Genomic DNA, 22,624 nt, shown 5'->3' on the forward strand with positions numbered 1-22,624 from the left:
AACAGGTAATGAATTAGGTGAACAAAAACCCTAAATCTAAACCCTCATCACACCCCATCGACAGCAGCAGCATTGCATCACATTTGGTAATTCAAACAAACTAGCATGACTCTATTAATACAATAGTGTGAGTATTGTTGGTTTTGTGTGTGTTCCTTTGCATGTGTCATATATTTGAGGCTCACTACTCTCTCCCTGTGGGGCTACAGAGAAATTAATGTTAGCAATGCTAAGCTGATTTGAAAGCTGACTTTATACACTTCAGAAGCGATGCTTTCGCCAAAGGCTGGTGACACCACTTGTCAGCTTGTGTTAAGAAGATGGGGTGTTGAGTGTTGTCACTTCATCATGACAGACAAGAGGTTGTTATCTCTGGTGCCCCCTAACAATGAGCAGCAGGTCGGGTCAAGAACCTTTGAAAGGCAAAAACATTATCCGAATGCATCTTCATTAGCAAAGTTAAGACTTTGTGGAATACTACACAAGTACAGCATCTAATTCTTTATTTAAGTTAAATTACAGTAAAAAGTAAAATTGGCAAACTAAAATAGATTTTGACATATCACCCTATACGTGGGTGGGTGTGGGTGTGTATTATAATGCTAACAATGCTGAAAACTGGAAGTATGGCCAAGTATATGCTTCAGATGAACATGTTTATGCCAAATATTTTATGAGAAGACTAATTAAAGTTCAAATTAATTAAACAAAGGTGTCACTGATCAAAAGAGGTCTCTTGTCAGATGTTCTAAGTAAACATCACATATCCAAATGGAACAAAACCCCCAAGTTAAATACAAATCTATTATCTTTTACAAAACTATAGTTTAAAGGAAAAGGAAAATGTGTAGAATTTGTATAAGTCCTTTCTAGCTCTTGATAAGCTAAAAAATATATACATTATTTTCTCTACCTATATTTGCTTGAACGAAAGTAATTTATATGATATAGTACAGAGTTGATCAGAATCTCTTACTTATATTTTAATATATTTTTTGTCTATGAATATGTATTACATTATTTCAAATAATCTTTTTTCTCTAAATTTCATTGCGATTCTCTCAGATTCACTGCTTCTGGTGAGGGTTTTGGTTCGAGTTTCGGTAACTGTCTGCCTTGTCCTCTAGCCATCTTGTTGCTTACAATCCATGGTGCTTGAATCTGTTGCTTTAACTAATTAAATATCGACTTGCTGACTCTGAGACATTTTCATGTCTTTTGATTGGCTGGTCAGAGAGCACACTAGTCAGAGCTCGCAAACCACATCTGTAGCAAACTGCACAAGCAGTTGATTTAATAGCTGATTTCATTTCACAATGACTGACAGCGGAGAAGAAACTGATTTAGTCACATATACAATTACAAGGACATTTACAGGAAAAGCTGGGCGTTATGAGGAAAGGGCAGCCAAAAGAGTTCAAAAGAGTTGTTAAGCTTTTTCAGGAACCATTTTACTTAAGTATTTTTATTCCTGTAGAATTTGCACAAAAACAGACATTTTTCCTTCATTTCAAATCTGTTTTGCATGGAAGAAATGCACAAAAATAGACGGAAAAACAGGGGTCTTATGAGGTTAATATTGATGCTTCTGCTAAGGATTATGTATGTGGACAGTGCAGCTGTGGCTACAGTTTAAGAAAACTTGTTGAATTGTGTTCACTGGTTTACTTACTTTAGTAATAGCATTCATTCTCGCTGTGTGAGATACTTTTCTGTGATGCAGCGCTCTGTTATACTTTGTTTCTATATAATTTTTTTAATGGTTGCTATAGCTGTGGCATCATAATGATGGTATTAAGAAGTGGACTGATTCAGGTAGGACACCACTGAAGGCCTAGGTGTGAACTTATATGGCAGGTATTTTAACAATGTCATTTTAAAATGTTAGTAATTAGATTTCTAAATATGCAGTTAATAAATGAATAAGTCAGTGAGCAGATTCGTTTATTTACATTCTATTGTGTTTAAACAGGATTGCATCTAAGGTACAAATAAAAAAGGTATGATGTCTGTTTCACACAGGAGGTGCAGACATTGTATTCCTGTCAAACTGATTATGCATGAGATCTCCTTTTTCCTTCTGCTAATCAACATGTGAAGTGACAAAACAAGTAGCGCTTTATTAAAGTGTCTCTTCACCTTCCCTGTAACATCTCACTTGATCAAGCACTGCAGCAAGAGCGAATGTGCTGTATTAAAAATAGAGAGAATCAGCAGATCTTTAAACTTCTTCAAACATTTAAGTCATCGAATAAGTCAGTGTTATTATTAGCATTTAGAAATTAACAAAATGCATAATTTTAAGACATGAAAAGATTGTTTTTAATCGATGTAGTTGTCTTCTTAGATGTGACATTTCTCAGAAAACACTGACATATTGTGCTTTACATGGATTTACTGTAGTTCCAGCCCACTAATTTAATTAGGTGAGCAGCATTCCAAGAATATTATAGTTAGTATAACTGAATGTTCCTCACTGAGTATTACTCTGCCCTCCTGTGCTCACTACATAAATAAATAAAAAACACCTCCAACTTCCATGCAGTTATTACAGCAGAAGTAACATCTTCAGCGAAAATTATTAACTTTTAACTTAAAAGATGAAAACTCATCAGATGCAGATGAAAAGGACAAAGAGACACCACTTTTAATAGAAACAATTAATAGGAATGTACCACAATTTGAACTAGTTATAGGCACTTATCTGACATACTATAAATTGTGACTTATTTGCAGTGGTGGACAGTAACGAAGAAAATGTAATACTGTACTTAAATAGTTTTTTCGCGTATCTGTACTTTACTCTAGTATTTCTGTTCGGGGAGACTTTTACTTTCACTTCACTACATTTTAAAATAAAATATCTTCTTGTAGGTACTTAACTACGTGTGGCAAAATCAGTCGTTCCTTTTTTATTAATAAACAGGAAAAAAATTGACTGGTCAACAATCCACCAATCAGGGTAGAGCGCGCACTCTGTTTTAAACCCGTTTTGATTGCCGCTTGGCAGAGGCTGATTTAGGCGACATGGGCAGCCGACCAGAGCGGCATCTAGCGGGGGGGGGGCGTGTTCATAACGTGTCATTTTTATACATTTGTTTATTTTTGTACAGCTCATTTGCACGGTCGCGTCAATTATTATATCATGTCACGGTCAATAAACCTAGTCGAGACTTAAAGTGTGCACCCACCGCCCGGAGAAGTTCCCACACTCATACACTCAGAAAGTAGAGAAGGGGTTGAGTGACGTCACATCTAAATTATAATTATGGATGACAAAAAAAGCTCTAAACCCTCAGGAGCCCAATTCAGAAAAAAGAAGAAAGTAGGGGGAAAACGTGCAAAAGATGGAGGTGTGTATGCAGCTCATCTCGTTAGGAGTATAGTAAAGGCTAATGCATTAAATGTTAAGCTGTGTTTTCTGTTATGTTTTTATGCATATAGCAACATGATTCTTTTAGCTTGCATAACATTTTAATTTATAGTATGTAGTCTATCATAACGTGTGTAGCTTGCAACAAAACAATTACAGCCTAACTAGTCTAGTTGGATTGTAGTTAAACTAGCACTTATTCATTTGGTTACCTTTAATTGAGGTGAAGTTTTCTTTGATTGTACTGAATAGGTGCTGAACTGAGTTCAGAAAGGTGACTCTCCAGTGCTCCGCTAATTTAAACGACATATATTATAAGGATATAGATGTTGTATGTTGCCCTTGGTGGTATCTACTTAACACGATCATACAGTTCAGTGTCAGTTTAACAGCAAGCAGAACATTTTGCGCTGCAGCCAGGGTTCGATCCCCGGTCAGGGAACCAACCCCAGCCACTTTCAGTGCAGGTCCCAAGCCCGGATAAATTGGGGAGGGTTCATTAGGAAGGGACGTGTGCCAAATCAAACATGTGGAGGATCCGCTGTGGCGACCCCTAACGGGAGAAGACGAAAGAAAGAAATGATGGGAGAACTCTAACTTGCCACAGCACCCATTGCCCTATTTGCGTCAGAATGTTTTGGGCTCATGATAATTTATTAGATATTAATCATTGTTTGATTTATTAATATCATTCTATTAATAGATTGGTGTGCTAAGAGTAACATTAGAGTCTTTTTATATAAACTGAGTTTATTAAGCAGAGAGTCTTGTGATAAAATAAATTATAATTAGTCATTATATTCATTATAAATCATAGTACAGTGATACTTTAATACATTTGAAGCTAAATACTTTTGTACTTTTACTCAAGTGAAAGTTTAAATGGACTTTTACTGGGGTAATATTTTACCTTGTGTATCTCTACTTTCACTCAAGTACATGCTTTGTGTACTTTGTCCACCACTGCTTAGATTAGATTAGATTAGATTAGAATCGATTAGATTAGATTGATTATATTAGATTAGATCCAACTTTATTGTCATTGTGCAAGGTACATGCACAGAGCCAATGAAAAGCAAAATATTTGCAAAATAGCCAAATTGCGTTTGAAATGTCAGTGTCAGCATCACACTTGCTATCATGTAGTTAGACTAGAAGTATATAATAGTAGTATCATTGCAAACTGTTCATAACTGTATTGCTTCCATATGGTCATATGGTTGTCACTCGTCTTGGATGCAAGTGTGTAAATGGGCAAAGCTTCTCTATTTTAGAATGAATTGGGTGGAGACAGTGTTTAAAATATGTTTACTGTAACTTTGAACTAATCCTTAGAATTAAGTGGTACACAATAACATTTTACATGCATGTTGTTACACTTCTAAACATTTCTGTATATCAGGTTGTGAAAGCTTTAACTTCACCCACAGTACACATTAGCAGATTCAGTGGAATCTGTCCTCTTGTAAACACATACTGTATCTTTTCTATTAGTTTCCCTCCTGTTTTTTTTATAAATTATAAAAGTTAGTAATTACTATCCCTAAGATAAGATAAATATCTGAATATTAAGTGGGAGGTTTAATAGCTTTGTGTTTCTGTAGCGTTGCGTCAGAACTTATTCACAGAGTGGAAACCCCAACCCCAGCAGAGCCGCTTGATACTGAATCCTGGTGAGCACTAAAAGTGCCGTCAGTCTCAACAATCCTTTTAATCTCTCATCAATCATGTGGAAGTGGTGCAGGGGCCCCTGATGCTATTACCGTCTCGGGGAAAATTGCTATTCGTGTGAAGAGACAAGCCTGCAATTGGCAGTGAAAAGGAGCCGTGGTTCAGTAGGGGAAATGACAAGCTTGAGTGAGCAATCACAGAAACAAATCGCTCAGCAAGTGAAACACAAGTCCTGTAAGTAAACAAATGAGAAAATTATGCTGTCTCACTAATTACCAGATGTGGTTAGGGCTATCTAATGGATGTGTCTGCACACGACTTGAGATTTATGAGGGCTTCTGACATTTCATGCCATCTCTGACTCACTTATCCAGATGTGAGATGCTGGATGGCTTCGGTATGACTAATTGAACTATCTGTTCTATAATTCTTTAAAACGATGAAGTCAACGTTCAAATGGCACAGAGTTCAACAATCAAGAGCATGCTGTAATTAAATTTTTGCTAATTGACTTGGACTATATTTAGTCCTAGATTAAATAACCTTTGGTCAGTTTATTAACACTGGTCAGTAGATTAAACCTTGATTTATTACTTGTTAACAGTCATCATAAGCATATATCTGAAATATGTACAATGAAATATATTTGATTTTTGAACCATTCAATTTCTAAGATTATTCTCATATCAGCATTAGTATTTAACCACTGCATTCAGTAACAGTGTTAAAAACACTGTTTTTTTTAAGCGCTATTTAAAGTTTAAACTGAATTGAATTACACTCTATAATACCCAGACACAGTACATTTAACACGAGCCAAAACTGAAATGGATACACATATTTACATAAAATGTTCTGCTGTACTCTGTCTATAACAAAGCAAACACCTGCAATAGTAAAATTACAGTTTTCTCATATGTAGTTGAAACCTTTAATTTAACAAATGATATTAGTTTGAAGTTATACAGTTTTAGCACGTCACTGTAAGTGTTGTTAGTCAAAGTGAAGACATTATATAAAAAATATAAAAGTAGATTACCTATTAATACAAATATTAATAATAATAATAATAATTCAAATCTCTGTCATTTTAGATCTAAATAAAAGCTTTTGAGTTTCCCCTGCATGTCATTTTGTCTTTACATTTTCTTATGTTGTAATGATTTACAGTTTAAGCACCAAATATATTTTGGTTTTTAGAGGACAATAATAAGTGTTGAGACAATCATATCATCTAACACATAAAAAAACCCATTGTATCCCTCACTCTACTCATTACATTTGCAATTAAAATGGGATATTAAAGATTAATCTCAGCTCTGTAAAAGTTTCCGGTGAAATCTATTTCATACTGGTGGAAAATGTCCCCTTTTTCCCAATGAGTTTTACAATGATTAAGTTTGATTATCTCATTAATGGAGAGAGTGAGGGAGAGAGAGAGACAATACAGGCAAGCCAACACTAATTAAGTGTTTTACGGTGCATGTAATGTAGGTCTCTTAACGCACCTTGCCTAAAAATAAGATACATCAGGCCCTTATTCAGCAGACAGTAAATGAAATATATCAAGTACCCCATAACAAATGACTGAACATGTGGGAAATAATGCAGTGATCTTTCTTTAGGAGACATGAGTTGGTGTTATACTGATTTTGCAAAAAATATTAATAACCATATTATTAATTGCCTTTGCGTATGCGTTTTGAAAAGAAATGTGCAATCATTTTCATCCTTAGTAATTTTGAGCAAATGATTCTGTTCAAAGTAGAAATCCCAGGAACACAGCCAATATATCTACATAGCAGTACATAGCAGGACACCAAGCACATATATACAGTGTGTGTCAAAAGTTTGAAAACACAGTCTTTTATCATTTTTTAGAAACAAAACCTTCCTTTGGTTTATATGCATTTACATTTATGGCATTTGGCAGACTCTCTTATCCAGAGTGACCTACAATTATTTCATTTATAAACTGAAAGGGTTAAGGGAGAGCATATCTGTTGAGGGTTAAGTACATTGCTCAAGGGCCCAGCAGTGGCAACTTGGTGGGGCTGGGATTTAAACTCACGTCTTTCTGATCAGGAGTCCAATATCTTAACCACTGAGCTTCCACCTCCTTATGCAATGAACTAGTTAAAATGTAAAAACACAAGAAATTGACAGTGAATGACTGAACAATTTGACACGTTTGGCACTAACAGAAGAATTTATGTAAGACAGAGAACAGGAGAGATGATGTTAGCAGAATGCCTCACACCACAGTCAAACTTGGAGAAGGAAGCTTAATTTTTTGGGGTTGGGTTTGGAGTTGTTTCTGAGCCGAGTACGTTGGAAATTTATTTCGGGTGAAAGAAATACTGAACCAACATGGCTACCATTCCATAATTCGACACTATGAAATTCCATCGGCACTGTGGATAATTGAAACCTAATTCAACATAGAACAAGACAATGAACTGAAGCATACATCCAAGCTATATAAGTGTTATGTAGAGAGTATACAGTTTTACAAGAAGCATGGCAAAGTGTCTCAAATGAATGTTTGGAGAAACTAAATATCTGGATACTAAGATTGTATAAAGCTGTAATTCATGTTATTCATTAATGAAAATAACATGTGTACATCTATGAATTTGTTTGGTCATAGTGCATTTCTACACTGTTAAATTACCTATTATGTTGCATATAAACATAAAGAATATGCATGTGTTTCTCAAAATCGATAAAAGACTACTGTAGGTCTTTCTTTTGGTACTTTTGGCAGCAGTGTATTCACATCTAACTTGGGACAAGTTAGAGTAGTCAATTCACATATGGGATTGTTTTTAGATTGTGGGAGGAAACCCTAAATCCTGGATGATGCTTACATGGGGATGTGGAGAACATATAAGATTCTACACCAGGAACATTAGTGCTTCATTGTGAACCATTAATCGTGGAGCTCTGAGGTGGCAAAGCAAGCCACTAACTCTAAACTAAAATAAATTCATTAAGAAGTACATTTTGTATAATTATTATTATTAAAGCAATTCATCACATCAGTAATAAAATATCTAGTGGAGTAGAGAAAAAAAACATCTGAAAATATTACCTTCAATTGTGGAAATCATTTAGATTTGAGTTCTATCCCTGTGGCTCTAATATGATATATTAATTTTACTCGCTTCACGTGGGGAAAAAAATTGTCTTAGGATAAAGCCCAGATTTTTGGATGAACAGCAGCTTGTGTAAAACAATTACTGTATCTTATTTGGGCAGTGCTTCCTAATCTGGTTGCATAAATGAAGACTGGGTTTCCATGGAGATGCTGTTTCAAGGAATTAAAGAAGTCTGATACAGTGCAACTGTTATTACTTTACTCTACTGCAAAATCTTTCCCACAGGCCCAATCACAAAAACATGATCACAGATGAATGCCACAGCAGGGGGCCTCCGTCTTACCTAGTACGAACCAGGCACTTCTGCTGTCTGCCTGTCTGTCTTTCCATCCACCTGAAGCTCAATCTTGGGAAATCAAAAGACAAAAGCTTTAATATTGCTGTGTGTGTGTGTGTGTGTGTGTGTGTGTGTGTGTGTGTGTGTGTGTGTGTGTGTGTGTGTGTGTGTGTGTGTGTGTGTGTCTGCGTGTTTAGATTTGAACTGATCCAAGAGAAGTTAAGGTTTTCTGACAGCTTCATGGGGAGTAAAGAGCAGGCTATATGTTAGGCACTGTTCTACTGGGCGTCTACATGACTGTCAAACCGGATCGATGCTGCTCCTAAGTTAAATATGAGTATGTCAGGATGGATAAGGATGAAAACCGTTTACTGTAATACATTATGAAAGGTGCATTCCTTGTGTATAGAAATAGCTCAGAGTTTTTAACTGTTTCTGCAGGGTTGATCGATAATACATTTTTGCTGAGTAACAGAGCAGCTTTCCCACTTTTGCACCTTTTGCACTTATACTCCAAACTGCCAGCATTATACTGTATATTTAAAAATACAAAGAATTTCAGTCAGACAGTAGAACTGCTGCTATAAAACACCCGAGTTATAAAAATGCTGATTGTGATTTCCAAGTATTACTGTATTTAAACCTGAAGGAGCAAAGACTTAAAATGTTAACTTTATGTATAGGCAGAGAGTAGTATTGTAAAAAAAAAAAAAAAAGTATTGGAACACCTGACCTTTCCTGCCATGTGGTTCTTCTTCAAACTGTTACCACAAAGCTTGAGGCACACAAATGTATAGGACGTTCACTTAAACTTGGAAACCCACACCTGTTCCAGCATTTGAGCTCCGCAAAGATATGGTGTACATGGTTTGGAGAGGAAGATCTTGAGTGGCCTGCTATAGAGCTCTGATCTCAACCTTACTGATCGCATTTGGGATGAAAACTCACTGCACTCCAGGCCTCCTCACCCTCCATCAGTACCTGATTTTACTAACACCCTTGTGCCTTTGGAACAAACATGTCCACAAGCACACTCCAAAATCTAGTGGCGCATCTTCCCAAAATCTGGAGGGAAATGTAAGAGCAAATTGGGACTAAATGTGGAATTCGATGCTCAAAAAACACATACCATACTTCTGACCAGGTGTCCGCACACATATGGCAATATAGCGTACGTTTAGGCGCCTTCAATAATATGTTCATGCAGGGTTCCCAATCACTTAATACCAACCCTGTTCATTTTATGTTTTGCTTAGACATTTAGCTTTGTTTGAGTACGTGAACTTGGGAACTGATAAGAAAGTGGTTGCGCGGTGGATTTCCAATCGGAAGGTCATGAGTTTAAATGCCAGCACCGTCAATCTGCCCCTGCTGAGCCCTTGAGCTCTTGATTGCTCAGTAGTATAAATGATAACTGTAAGTTGCACTGGATAAGGGTGTCTGCCAAATGCCCTACATTTTAATGAACGCTGTAACCTTACCTGCTTCCATCTGTCCACTTTATCGACAGTCATGTAATGTTTTATCGTTATGCACATCCCAATTCTGTCTTACTGCCTGTACTTTACTAAGCCTACTAACTTTTCACACTTTAGGGTTCATTTACAATATATATTTTCAAAACACCACAAATCAGGCTGCTATTTTTTTCTAAATTACAATCATCTGGATTGTGTTTATTAGTGCATAATAACTAACCAACCAACTAAATAATTTATTAAGCATGCATTTGATTAATGAATAAAACCAACAATTTAGATGTTGTATGATGTTTGGAAGTAACATTTTTTATTTCGTACTCTTGAGAAAACTATTTACAGAACAGTTTACTGGAATATATTTACTATTTTTATATTCTTTGTATTGTATTATATTTGCAATACAAAATTCAACATGGCATTACAACTATGGACATTTTGAGAAACACAAAAGCTTCTAAATATGGATAGAAATGCACCTGTTATTCTAACAAAAAATAAAACTGATTTGAAAAATAAAAGTGTATATACTTTTTTTAAATGTGATTTATAGTATTGTTTGATAGGGTTTATAAAAGAACCTGATGTATACTGTATGTATTTCTAGCAGGAAACAAGCTTGTTAAGGATATATAACTTGACATGATTGTGTCGAGTTGTTGGATTTAATGCTTTATAAGTTATATTTCAAATGTTATGTGTGGATAAAACCAGCAAAAAATGAAATTATATTTTACTATGATTCAACCATTATATTATAATTTCAATTTAACCAGAAATCTGAAAATGTTATGACCAAATTAACTATTGCTGCCTGTAATGTGTTACTTTGTGCTTTCTAACTACATGTGACTTGGTGGCACATTGGAGCTTTTTCTTGCACTGTAGACTATTCGTTTATCACAGATATAATCCCCTATAATTATATAATCATATAACATATAATCTGAAGTCAAATCAAATATTAATTGTGTAAAAAATAATAAGGCATAATAATGCACTAACCCAGGTAACCCAGAACTACTGAGCATATGGTCTGTAGCACATGGTTTGAAGCAGAATTTGGATTTCTCTAAGGCAGGCTGCATGCATATGGTAAGCCTATATGAAGCCACAATACACAAAGCAGATCTTCAACTGTATTTCTTTCATTACAAGTCCTGGCTGTGTGCATCATTCATTGCAGTGTGAAGGCTAAAGTAAATTTGCAGCACATTTCTCTCCCATTCACTTTTTCACACTGCCTGATTTTATTCATCACAGATAGTCAAGCTTCCCAGGCTCTCCTGTGCGCTAGGGTGTGTAGGCGCACATGTGGGTGTCCTGATAATGAGCCTGAACTCGTCTTCCTGTTGCCTGTGTCAACCGAGGGGCTCCAAAATCCCATGGCGACACCATCACAATCCTAGCTCGGCCTGACTGTTTACCATTTGAAAGAATATTTAACTTTTCACTCATCTATTCACGGCCACTGAGAACCCTAAGCCTCGCCCAGATTAGCTGCCTGTGGATAATGCAGCGAATTGAAGGCACACACATACCACCTCCTGGCCTCTGCCTTGTTCTCAGGGTAACCAAACACACTTGGTGGGATAGGGATCCTTGAACATTCTTTATGCCTTGTGAAGGAGTAGAGAAAAAGAGAAAGCGCTTGACACAGGCATGAGTTTTGTGGCAGACCTCATTTAAATGCTGTGACCCCGACAAAGGAAATGTCAGGTGGGACAACATGAAGGTTCTGTGTCTGCCTAATCTTCAAACTCCTAGTGTCAAAGGTTTTAGCAGGGGTTGTAGAAAAACACATGCTGAGATTTCCTCAGTAAACCCAGTCAAGTAGAGTTGCTCGGTGACGATCTCAAATGGAGCTGTTTAAAATGAACTTAATGTGAGGGAGAGATTACGCAGTTCAGATGCTTGATCTGTAAGCCAAACTAAATTGCTCAGCCAAACATGGGCAGAGTACATCCTTTATTAACACTTCTTTAAAATAGTGCTGTTTTTCTGAAAGTTTACCAGGCAATGTGTTTATGTTTTACTTTTTACATCCTACATACTGTATATATGAATACATGTATATATCTATATATGTATATTTCACACCTAGGCCTTCAGTGGTGTCATACCTGAACCTACCCACCTCTTAATAACCTTATTATGCAAAATACCCAATAAATACAATTCAACAAGTCTCCTTACACTGCAGCCATAGCTGCACCTCCACATACATCATCTCTAGCATCAAGCATCGATATTATCCTCATACCTATTTTCAAGGTATATTTACCTCGAGCTGTGACTCATGCACCCTCTGACCATCCAATCAAAGGACGTGAAAAAGCAGAGGTTATTGTGTAACTGCTGGATAGCCCTAGTGCCGTAAACTTGAAATCTGATTGGCTAAAGCAACAGCTTTAAGCAACTTGTACTGTACACTACCTGCGCTCGCACTGCTGTTTCTAAAGGCTCTATGCAAATTCCTCTGAACTCGGCAACACGTGATGTGATGGATAAAATCTGATTGGATAGAAACTCTAACATAAACAGACTCTCCTAAAAGCAGTGTCCAGAAAGAAACACTATGAAATGAATATAATAGACTAATGAGAATAATTTTAGACATTTTCATGGACAAAAATATATTAAAATCTAAGTCAGTGATTTTTCTGAAGAGAAGGCCTTGCTGGCCCTGATGTATATACATGATTTGCATCATGGAAGGAAGCTTCTGAATGACAGGACCAGTGCGCAAAACACACCACCAGAAGGCTAATGAGGCTGTGAACATATTTTTACAACAATTTTCATTTGAGTTACTCATTCAGTGCCAGTTTATTGGATAATAACATTTGCATTTCCACACCATTTTCAAAAAAAACAAAACAAGATTTGATGGGGTGATTGTAATCTTTGTATTTATAGATGCACTTCATACTGTATGTTACAACGGATTATAAAAAATATAACTATTTATAGATATTATAAGATAAGTGCTAACAGGAGCATTTAATGTAACCATAAATAGATAAAAAAAAACGTGAATGTAAAACATTCTTAAATTAATTAATAAAAAAATGTAAATAGCTGTAGTTTAGGAAAGTGGACCATCACACAATGACATGATTATTATTATTTTCTTTTTATACATCATCTGCATACATACACTCCTCCTCCCATTCAGGTCAGATCAGTGGAGAATTTTTCCTATGAAAATAAGGTTGTGGTACTAAGAATAACAGCTAGCTACATTTAAAATTTTGAGTTGTAAAAAGTAATTCTAACATGACCTGAGCAAAGTTCAAGAGGCTTAAGTCAAGATTGTCATTGTTAGATGTTAGACACATGGGGCTTCTCCACCTTCTGCTTGAGGATGCCTCACAGGTGCTCAATACTGTTCAGGTCTGGAGACATACTTGGCCACTCCATTACCTTCACCTTCAGCAAGGCAGTTGTCATCTTGGTGGTTTGTTTGGGGTCGTTTTAATGTTGGAAAACTGCCATTTAAGTTTCTAAAGGGAGAGCATTAGGTTCTGCTTTAGAATGTCACAGTACATGTTGGAATCCATGTTTTCCTCAATGACCCACAGCTCCCCAGTACCAGCAGCACCCATGCAGCTCCAGACCTAGACACTACCACCACTATGCTTGACTGTAGGCAAGACACAATTTCTTGTTACTCCTCACCAGGACATCTTTACACATGCTTGGCACCATCTGAGCCAAACAAGTTTATCTTAGTCTCATTAGACCACAGGACGTTTCCAGAAATTCATGCTCTTGGACAGGTTGTCTTCAGCAAACTGTTTGTGGGCTTTCTTGTGAGCCAGCTTCAGAAGCAGCTTCCTTCTGGGACGACGGGTATGCCAACAGACTGGTTGCAGTGTGTGGCGTATGGTCTTAGCACTGACAAGTGGACCTTCCTCTAAAGCAATGCAGAAGCACTCATGCGTCTATTTTGTGAAGCCAGCTTTTGCACCTGAGGCACAGCACGAGGACTTAACTTATTTGATGCTTTGACCCATGCAAGGCCTGTTCTGAGTGAAAACCATCTTGGAAAACCTCTGTATGACATTGACCACTGTATTGTAACTCAGTTTCAGGGTGCTCCCGATCTTCTTTATCATCTTTGTGGAGAGCAACAATTCTAATTCTTAAATCCTCAATGAATTCTTTGCCATGAGGTACCATGTTGAACATCCAGTGGTCAGTATGAGAGAATTGCATTCAAAGCCCCAAATTTTATCTGCTCTAACACATGATACACAAATTTGTATGATCCTGTCAAGCAGACAAAAACATGAATATTATAAATAGGAACTGGTGGCTTTGCATGGTTAAAGGACATACAGCTGTTTTCACTTAAGGTGTACTCACTTTTGTTAACAGCTATTTTTAACAATAATGGCTGTATGTTGGGTTATTTTCAGAGGATTATAAATCTATATGGCCATTTAAGCTGCACATTGACTAATCTTGAATACATCCAAGTTTCATTTCTATAGTATTCTCCCTTGAGAAGATATACTAAAATGGTTGCTGAAATGTATGTACCCACTTTTTTTAGTGTGTGTATATATAAATATATATATATATATATATATATATATATATATATATATATATATATATATATATATATATATATATATATATATATATAAACCAACAACCTCCAGAGGGCAGGATTGAAAGTATCTCAATGCACCATCTGTTAAAAACTTTGAGAGCAGAAATATAGAGGTCGCACCACAAGAGACAAACCACTCAAGAACCAAGACTGACCTCGACTAAAGTGATGAAAAGGCCAAAGTGTGGAGAAAGCAAGAAGCTGCTTATAATACAAAATATGATCTCATTGGTCAAGCATCTTTGCTGAAATAATGCAACTCATTATGCATAGGCAGAATAATTCAGATGCCTACAGAAACATTTTGTCTGCCAATTTACAGACAAAATAATCTAATTTAATTAAGAGCAACCCAATTGTACAGCTAGAAAGAGAACCAAAACATGCTGCCAACACAACAAAAGACTTCATCAGAGGGGGGGAACAGTGGAAAGCTTTTAGATTGGCCAAGTCAGTCACCAGACCTAACCCAACTCCTGAAGAGGAGTCTGAATAGAGGAGCACCTAAAACAAACACAAACTGGAAGAAGCAGCAGTTCAAGTCTGTAAAAGATCACAAAAGAAGAATGCAACAGTTTGATGATGCCATTGAGCCCCCAGGCTTGGTTTAGTTGGTAAGTTGGGATATGCATCCAAATGATAAATGTTGTTTACTTTAATTTACAAAGTCTGTTATATTATTTCTATACTATTGCTCATCTAAGTGTAAGTTCTCTAAATGTAAACATCAAGAAATGAAAGCTGCTATTCTAATTCATAGGATATATGATCTGATATTCATATGATGTTTTTAATGCTCCTAAACTCAAATATCTTTAGTGTATTAGAAAATGACAACATTCTTATCACTGTCATTTTAATTGAACAAACAACCCTGTAACAAGGGCTTTCATAAATCATGCTTTGCTATTTTTTATTGACCCCCTTGTTGAATGGACAGATAAAATCCTCTAACTGTTCTGAATGAATATGAAACCTTGGGGCTTTCAGAATTTTTTCCCAGAAGCAATTTTCATGAAGTAGTATAATACTTGTATATAAGGTAAAGAAAGGTACTTTATATTTGTCACAGTGAGTTTCTTTCTTCACATATCCCAGCAATGTTAGGAAGCTGGGGTCAGAGTGTAGGGTCAGCCATGTTACAGCACCCCTGAAGCACAGAGGGTTATGGGCCTTGCTCAAGGGCCCCAAGCGTGGCAGCTTGGTAATACCAGGGCTTGAACACTGACCTGATCAGTAGCCCAGAGCCTTAACCACTGAGCTACCACCTCCCTAGTTTCCTGTGTAGTGTTTGCCTTAGATTGGAAAAGATAGGAAAAGTAAAATATTCAAAAGAATTTTGTGTATACAGTACATAAGAAAAAAATGAACACATGCATGTTAAATGATAAAGAAATCTAGTTTAGCCAATACACAGGCTGAGCTGGTCAGACTGGTTGACTATCTTTCTTTATTTGTGTATAAATAAAGATGGTCAGACTGGTTGACCATCTTTATTTATACACAAATCTTTTTAAATTTTAATTGTGATATTTCAACAGGTGATTGGGGATTTGCATTATCTTAATACAGTTTAAAAAAAACAAACAATTATTACATCAGAATTGATTGTGTTTCAAATGAAAAGAAATGATTGGGAATGAATTCATTCTTTATTAATTTTTTTAATAAAAATGCTTTATCTTGGTCAGGGTTTTGTGGTATCCAGAGCCTGCCTGAAAAACACTGGGCATGTAGTTGAAATACCCCACTCAGGGGGTAACCAATCAATCTTACATTTATGGCATTTGGCAGATGCCCTTATCCAGAGCAATAACCAGGTGGGGGTTAAGAGTCCTGCCCAAGGGCCAAGCAGTGGTAACTTGGTGGTGCTGGGATTTTACCTTGTTGACTTTCCAATCCAAAGTACAATGCCTTAACCACTGAGCTACTACCACCTCTTCGAACACCAATGACACACATTTACACCTAGGGGCAATTTAGAGTGGCCAAACCACATACTTGCAAGTTTTAATAGGAGGTGGGAGGAAACCGGAGAACTCTGAGGAAACTGGTTTAGATTTTCAGATTGAAAATGTGTGAAACTTCACACAGGCAGTAACCTGAGCTCAGGATTGAACTTGTGACCTCTAGCGCTGCATGTGAACCTGCAACAATACCCACTGCTCCACTATACTTCATACTTCAGTGTTTAGTATATACTTTTGTAATGGCAATAGAGCATATCAAAGAAACGCTTAAGGCATAAATCTCTTTCAAATGTATTAAACATGTTCTGTAATGAATAGGTATGAATTATGTAGCCTGTATGAAATGAGTGCTGGTTGTAACTGGCTCCTAGCTGGATGCCACATAAGCTACATTTACACATGAAATCATCACAAGTCACCAGTCTCAGAAAGTTAAGCCAGTGAAAGTAGAAAGTACTTTTATCAGCTGGTTACACACCCAGCAAGGGTGGATAATGTGCGCTCTACTGTCTTCTCTCCCATTAGAAGTCACTGCACCAGGTTAATCTAGATTTGCATAAAATATTAGGTTTCTCATCTGTTTCTCATTATCAATGGGTACACCCACTTCTGTGGTCAATGGTGGCTGTCAGTCATGTTAAAAGAAGTCGCCAGCTCTCTATCAACTTGACTTTTCAAGTTTCAAGATTTGTCACAAACGTTGTATAGGTAGCTTTAGGACCAAGGGTTTCTACACTGAGATTTCAGGATTGTCTTCTGGTGTCTCAGATGGAATTAGTAGCTCAGTGGTTAGTATCTTGGACTTTTGATCAAACAGCTGTGAGTTCAAATTCCAGCTCCACCAAGCTGCTAATGCTGGGCCCTTGAGCAAGGCCCTCAATTGCTCAGTTGTATAAATGATATAAATGTAAGTTGCTCTGGATAAAGGCATCTGCCAAGTGCCCTAAATTTACAACTGTTATAAATGAAAGCATGATAAATAATGTCAGGATGATCATTTTCACCACAAGCATTCTGAACTATATGGGTGGAGGTATATCCAAAAACATTAAATATGAAATTTTGGGGGGGAAAGATGCACAATCTTGAGGTGTTGTTAGATTTAGGACGCAGCCACAATGCACAGTCTTTGTGCTGTGGTCTTGTGTGCCAACAATGTGACTACATCCCAAACCCCTACGGAACACTGAGGAGGGCTACAGTAGTACGCCTCCTATGGTGGAAGAGTGTCCGCTTATACTCATGAGTAGCCGGAGCTCTCTCTCTCTCTCTCTCTCTCTCTCTCTCTCTCTCTCTCTCTCTCTCTCTCTCCACCGCCCTCGCACGACCCAACACGAAACGCACCCCTCCACACGCTCTCCCACATGGTACGCGCCGGCTCTGGCTTGCACGGGGCCGCTGTGAAGTCGCGCTCCGGCGTTTCCCCGCCGCCTTTCGCACCGTCCGTATCCTGTATCCTGCACACGTAGGATAACGCGGCAGTAGCTGCATCTTTCCATCTCGGGTCCATTTTCTTTTTCCTTCCGTTCCTTGATTTTTTTTAAATTCAGATCGCATTGTTACAGCGTTTATTCTGCTGCTCTTTCTGTGCTATTGCCCATCCAATCCGGACTCTCTCCAGCACTCTGAGTGTCTCTCCTCCGAAATGATGCCGCTGCGCACTGGACGCTTCACCTCGTGTTAATTCTCTCATGGGAGACGACGTGCGAGTGGTAAATCCAGCGCATCCTGCACTCATTGAGAGAAAGCACAAAAAATAATCAAGATAGAAAGAATAAGAGATTTGGACATCGCTACGGCTTAAACGCGGATCTGCCTCCAGAATGGTGAGCTTCTCATTTTTCCTTCACTTGAAAGTGCGTGGTGCTGCAAACGCACGCAGTGCAAAGGAGAATCACGCAGCGCACTGGTTTTATTATTATTATTATTATTATTATTATTATTATTATTATTATTATTATTATTATTATTATTATAAATTTTTGGTTAGTACACTTAACTAAACTGGGGATCACACCTAAGAGCTTTAGTGCACTCACAATCCAACACATCCACACATAGGATTGAGATTGCTTGCTCTGGGGCTGCAGCTCGAGCTCCAGCACAATGTGATGGATAAAAAAAGTTGCTCTCATTGAATGATTAGAAATAGAATAAATCATAATGACTGTAATTATAGCTGATTTGAGCTCTTTGGTTAGTCCAAAGGGCCATGCATTGGTGTGCTTGGGGTTGCGCGTGCACCGCCCACACGGCAAATCAATCGAGGCTGGCAATCAAATAATAGTAATATTGCGAGTAACAGTAAATGCATAAATACAATCACCTTACTGGTGCATGCTTTAGAGGATTAAGACATAAAAAAAGCCAAAAACAAAATGTTTTTATTTCTAGAAACGCAGCGCTGATTTCTCGTTTTTATATGCGCGTGCCTGCTTTCCTGTTAAACCGCTGCAATGTGCAGCTCATATCACGCGCTTCCTCCATCTGCACTGCCTACGCGAATAGATGAGAAGAAGTCGATGCAAACAAGATCATGTCATAAAAGCGTATCATCTTCACGGATTCGACATGCTCATTTTGCAGCACGATTTCTTTTCTGGGGAATTTTGGAGATTATATGTGAAAGTGTGTATGGGGTGAGATAGTGGTAATGGGTTAATATTAAAAAGTTTGCAATAACCTGTATTGTTGTGGAAAAAATAATAAATGAACAGGGATGCTGTAATGAAAAAAACAAGTCGTGCAAAGCTTTAGAGGAAAAACCTGCTCTGGTGTTTTTTTTTTTTTTGCTGTGCACTGCATGTATTACTCTTTCTGTCAGCCATGGTTAAGCCTGTAGCTGAACACTATTGGGCCCGAAATCCAAAAGTCAGTTCTAAAATGCCCCACAGGCTGCATGCATAAGAAAACTTTTCTTGAGCTACTATTTCCCTAAACGGACACTTGTGTGGAATGCAAATCAGCCTCCTCTGGCTGTTCAGGATGGAGTGCTGGGGCGCTCCGAAAATCACAAGTAGCTCCCGCTGGCTGTAGTGAGGCCCAAATGATTGAATAGCTGGATTGAGGTCTGAGGTTTTGCATGAAGCACTAGGGGTAATAGCAATAAATGAGTCTGAAGTTGGTGGGTCAGTGTAGAGGCTGACCTTTCTTGTTGTTGGTCCAAGTTGATGAGCACGTAGGAACAAAGAAGAGCCGATCGTTAGGCAATGAAAAGGAAACAAAGCAAAGAGAGAGCCCCCTTTGTTATCTCTCCCTCAATGCCTTACTCTTTCTCCATATGTTTTTTTCTTTCGTTTTGTATTAAGCATATTCGGTTCTCATCATTCCGCAACTAATTCACCCATGACAAAGAATAGTGTATAGAGGTAAGTTATATTGGCGTTTCATAGGTACAACAGACTCACGTTCATGTTCTCATGAAAGCTTCTTCCAAATATGTGTAAGATCTGACCTAAGGAAAAGTGCAAAAGTCCAAACTTGCTTTTTTCATATGCTGTTTCTGATGCGACATCTCATAAAACTCCCATCTTGTTGGAGGCCTTCGGAGACGAAAAACAGTGATAAAGGCAGTACAGCGAACTGCCTCAGCTCTCTGGTGAGGCTTTCAGTGGGGACTCGGAGTCTCTCATGCAATAATTGCAGAGAGTTTACAGTTACTGAGGGAAGGAGGAGGCTTCACTGGAAAGTGGACAGCCAGAGTATGGGGAAGTGTGGCTCATTGTCCTTTTGTTGCTTCTCCCTCCTATTAAAGCAGTCGACAATTGCACCCCTGCTGGGTCTTTCATCCCTGCAGTGCCACAACCATTTGATCACTGCTTTTAGCGACCGGCTGTTTGGAGGTGGTTTTGCTGGTAGAACTTCACTGAAACCTAGTGTGATAGAGCTGAAGTGAGAACCCCACTGTTTTTCTTTTCTTTTCTTCCCTTTTCAAATGTTTCACACATCTTCCCAATGGTACATAATTTAATCTTAGCTTTTTTTTCTTTTAATCTCACACCTTTAAATCTCAAACTAAGCTCACAGTGGTTAGTATTATTTTTTTTAACCCACAGCCTGCATTCTGATGAAGTATCCCACAGGACACGTGTTGCTTAAGCCCATCAAATTTTTCAGGAACAAAGCAGCGTGATCTTTCATCAGCTTGTGAAGAAAGTAATCCGAACTCTCATCAGCTTCCTCATTTCGGTGAAGTCGAATCCTTCAGCGCTGCCGAGTCTAGCATAAGAAAAGTTGGATAGAGAAGCAAAAGGCGAATGATTATATCACAAGTGGATGTGGTTTGTATAGTTATAAAGCAGGGCATACATGCAAGGCAAGATCAATAAAGCGCATTACAACTGTGACCTCATGTGCACTCACAACCCTATGGCGGATCAATTGGAAAATTGGTGTGACCCTTGGTGTTTGGGCTTTCTGCTAAGGTAATTAAGCTTTTATTGTAAGTAAGTTTATAGTGCTATAAATACCACCCAGACATGTGATTACCCTGATTTAAAACAATGCCCAACTGCTCAGTAAAACCCACAGTTGTTCATAAAGGACAATGCCACACAGCAGTTTGCCCAACAGCCACCTGTTTATTCATTCGACTGTTTTATGTTATTTGTTCGTGGTTAATATCTAAAAGCTTTCAGACCTCATCTCTGAAAGATCTTGCATGTAATCTGTAATCATAGAACACTTAACGGAGGCAGGTATTTGATATTGCACAGGCTTAATGATAGCGATGGTTTATGAGCTGGGAAAATGCCTCTTTTCTTCCGAGGTCAGGGCAACTATGCAGGTCTGGCTGCTCCTTATTCAGGTGTCTTGTGTCCAAAAAGAAACGAAAGTAGTTAAGAATGAGAAGGAAAGACTTTTCTGTTAAATCTTCTTAAAATGTTGGCTGGTTATTTTGAATTTGCATCATAATTATAAATAGACTTTCCCTTAAATAAGATTTCCAGTGGAATTTTGCCGGAGGGAATATAAAAAACACCCAACAGCTTAGATTGTTAATTATCAAATAAGGTCTTGTTTAATTGTGGTAATTAGGTTTTGCTAATTGTAGTCTTACGAAAGCTCAGTCAAAACAATACATCACTGTTGGCCTCCTTTATTTTTGCAGTCTGTGTCAAGGCCTAATGATAGGAAGAAAAGGGAACGATTGAATGAATGGCTCTAAATGTAATTTAGCCTCTTTAACAACGCTTCATTTGCTCCTCGTTTTATTTAGGGGGAATTACGCCATGCCAACACATCAGAGGCGACTTATAACGTGTGTCTGATCAGACATGACATACATCATCGTCACGCTTTTTCCATTAATGCATTAAGCGAGCTTTAAAAACTCAGCCGACCCTCTCGCTCTTTATCCACAGACTTGAGAGATGTGAGAGGGGAGAGGGCGCTGTATTCACATGCCTGGAGCATTATGCTTAGTCGAAACTGCAGTCTGTCACACAGTGATTTATCGCACGAAGGACTAATAGCATCCTATCGAGATAACATTTTATTGTAACCAAGAGCTGGAAGCAACGAAAAAAAAAAAAAACCAGTAGTCATCTTTATTTTCAGATGCACTGAACGGTGACTGGTCACCAGAACACTGAAGTGTCTTGAGATCTGCTCAGAGAAGGATATTCCTCTCTCTCTTGTTTTCTCTTTCTGTCTTTTTATCAAATGAAACTTGCATAATCTCAGGGAAATTTTCATTCAAGTAGACACATTCTTAGTGGAGTTATGCAGCTGTCAAAGCTTTGCACCATTCTCTTCTAAATGCGGCTGTTGGGCAAAATGCAATTCAGGCCTCGTATACGAGAGGCACATTTTTCCACCCCCCCCAACCAGTTGGTGAAGAAGAAAAGCTTGTCCCTCACATAGACTTGGACTTAGGACTTAGACATTGTGCATTCTGAAAGCACGGCTCAGGATCAGCAGCTGCCACATTTACATCCAAATGACCTTGGAGAGGGCCTTTTTCACAGGACGTGCCCACCTCCTATACACTTCCAGCCAGGTAGACCCTTGGCTCCTCTAGCACATGTTTACTGATTCGTGCACAGCACACAACAGCATTCCCAGGGAT

At 38.0% G+C, this 22,624-nt stretch overlaps 1 protein-coding gene across 14 annotated transcripts in view; it reads left to right on the plus strand.

Annotated features, from left to right (window-relative positions):
* Window positions 1-17,796: 17,796 nt before the first annotated feature.
* The window catches only part of tenm4 (teneurin transmembrane protein 4), a 205,271-nt gene continuing 200,443 nt past the window's right edge, over window positions 17,797-22,624 (plus strand). For 6 of the 14 annotated variants that reach the window (XM_083548343.1, XM_083548349.1, XM_083548350.1 and 3 more), the window contains exon 1: window positions 17,903-18,380. The gene's annotated coding sequence lies outside the window, so the exon portion shown is untranslated. Of the gene's footprint in view, window positions 18,381-22,624 lie in introns of all 14 variants that reach the window. The other 8 variants (XM_083548345.1, XM_083548346.1, XM_083548344.1 and 5 more) reach the window with 2 other exon arrangements.

The sequence above is a fragment of the Silurus aristotelis genome (assembly GCF_946808225.1).
Source record: "Silurus aristotelis genome assembly, chromosome: 8".
NCBI lineage: Eukaryota > Metazoa > Chordata > Actinopteri > Siluriformes > Siluridae > Silurus > Silurus aristotelis.